The sequence below is a fragment of the Octopus sinensis genome, linkage group LG3 (genome assembly GCF_006345805.1).
Source record: "Octopus sinensis linkage group LG3, ASM634580v1, whole genome shotgun sequence".
Lineage (NCBI taxonomy): Eukaryota > Metazoa > Mollusca > Cephalopoda > Octopoda > Octopodidae > Octopus > Octopus sinensis.
The window spans coordinates 155,571,084-155,573,501 of NC_042999.1; the positions used below are offsets into that span (position 1 = coordinate 155,571,084).

The following is a 2,418-nucleotide window of genomic DNA, read 5'->3' on the forward strand; positions in this document are numbered from 1 at the left end:
ATTTAATAAACAGTCGACCCAAGCCTCTTCTTAAATGGCTTTCTCTTAATTTCCTATTATTTAATAGATTTTGAAACATAAGTCTATAATAATTTTTTGGTTCAGTTATTTTATTTTAGAGAGGACAAGAAAATCTATTTCTTATTCATTTACTTTGTAGCTATAATAATTAAAATTAAGCTTTAGAACAGTGTTATGTTTCTTACTTTGTAAGATGGCCCGCAGGCAGAATCGTTAGCATGTCAGGCGAAATGCTTAGCAACATTTCGTCCCTATTTATGTTATGAGTTCAAATTCTGCTGAAGTCAACTTTGCCTTCCATCCTGCCATGGTTGATGAAATAATTACCAATTAAGCTCAGGGGTCAATATTCAATATAATTGAATTAACCCTCTTCCAAAATAGTTCAAGCCTTGTGACTATAATAGAAAGCATTATTTCTTATATTGTAGTTAATAAAAGAAATATAGCTTCGACAATATGAGTGGTTGCTGAAAGTTCCTGGCTTTGGGCAAAAGAAAATACAGGAAGATCAGTTAATTATGATTTTATTCAACATATATCCCCACTAAGATTCACAAACTTATTGCAACAGTCCATTAGTTTTTATAAGCCCTGTAAAAGAACTCAGAAGGTTGGGCCTTCAACCAGGCCTCTATAGCAGCAATCACTTCCGAATTGGAGTGAAATTTCATTCCCTTGAGATGTTTCTTCAGTTGTAGAAAGAGGTAAAAGCCGGAGGGAGCCAAGTCTGGAGAATTAGGTGGGTGAGCTACCAATTCAAAGCCAAAGTTGCATATTTTCTGTTTAGTTTCATATGTTGTGAGTGCTGGTGAGCTGTCCTGCAAATATAGAACACCATGGCTGAGCTTTCCACAAGGTTTCTGCTTCAAAGCTTTATGCTGTTCATCCAAAAGAAGCATAGTATTCTGCATTGATGGTGCGACCCTTTTATGAGTATTCCGTATTTGTCCCAAAACACTTAAGTTAGAATCTTTCCAGCTGACTTTGGGGTCTGAAACTTCTTAGGATGCAGTGAACTGCTGTGGCACTACTCCATTGATTGCTACTTGGTCTGGGGATCATAATGATGAAGCTAAGTTTCATCCAGGGTTACTAAACGAGCCATAAAATCAGCTTTTCCCTGCTGCAACCAGTCCAAAATTGCCTTTGATGTCACTCTGATGCACTTCTGATCTGTGTTCAGACATTTCGGCACCCATTTTGCAAAAAGCTTTCCCATGTCCAGAATATTGTGGATTATGTGGCTAACTCCTTTGCAGGAAATCCTCAGAGTCTCAGACCTGAGCTGAAATCCTGTGGTCCTCAAGAATCATGATAAATTTTGTGTTAGTCAACATTCTTTACTCTTTTACTCTTTTACTTGTTTCAGTCATTTGACTGTGGCCATGCTGGAGCACCGCCTTTAGTCGAGCAAATCGACCCCAGAACTTATTCTTTGTAAGCCTAGTACTTATTCTATCGGTCACTTTTGCCGAACCACTAAGTTATGCGGACGTAAACACACCAGCATCGGTTGTCAAGTGATGTTGGTGGGGGACAAACACAACCACATAAACACACAAACACATACATATATAGATATCCATATATACAACAAACTTTTTTCAGTTTCCGTCTACCAAATCCACTCACAAGGCTTTGGTCGGCCCGAGGCTATAGTAGAAGACACTTGCCCAAGGTGCCACTGTGTGGCACCTTGGGCAGGTATTGATTAAGTGTTGGCATTGTTCTCTGTGGTCACGGAAGTTGACCATCCTGACTGGGGTTCAACCATGATCTTGAAATGACCAGTCTGAAACCTTGACACCCAGATTTTCACTGTGGAGTAAGATGGGCAGCCATCCTTCAAGACTTCCTTCATCTTGCCATGGATTTCTGCAGCTCCTTTGCCTTGCAAAAAGAGGAACTTCATGACTGCTCATACTTCAGTTTTACCAAATCCACTGTAGGAGCTGCCATCATGCATTAAATCTGAAAAAAAGAGAAAGATATATTGTATACCATCATAATTTTTTGCAGGATTGGCTGTGTGGTAAGTAGCTTGCTTACCAACCACATGGTTCCAGGTTCAGTCCCACTGTGTGGCACCTTGGGCAAGTGTCTTTTACTATAGCCTTGGGCCGACCAAAGCCTTATGAGTGGATTTGGTAGACGGAAACTGAAAGAAGCCTGTTGTATATATGTATATATGTGTATGTGTGTGCATATGTTTGTGTGTCTGTATTTGTCCCCCCAACATCGCTTGACAACCGATGCTGGTGTGTCTGCGTCCCCGTAACTTATCTGTTCAGCAAAAGAGACCGATAGAATAAGTACCCTTTCATGATATCCTTAAAACCATGTACTTTATGGTGCCCCCTCGTAACATGTATGCATTTTGATCTGAGATGGGCC

At 40.1% G+C, this 2,418-nt stretch overlaps 1 long non-coding RNA gene across 1 annotated transcript in view; it reads left to right on the top strand.

The window, feature by feature from the left end:
• Nucleotides 1-574: 574 nt before the first annotated feature.
• The window catches only part of LOC118762823, a 15,155-nt gene continuing 13,311 nt past the window's right edge, over nt 575-2,418 (top strand). Inside the window, exon 1 of the long non-coding RNA XR_004998572.1 lies at nt 575-728. This is a non-coding gene — a long non-coding RNA (uncharacterized LOC118762823). The remainder of the gene's footprint in view (nt 729-2,418) is intronic.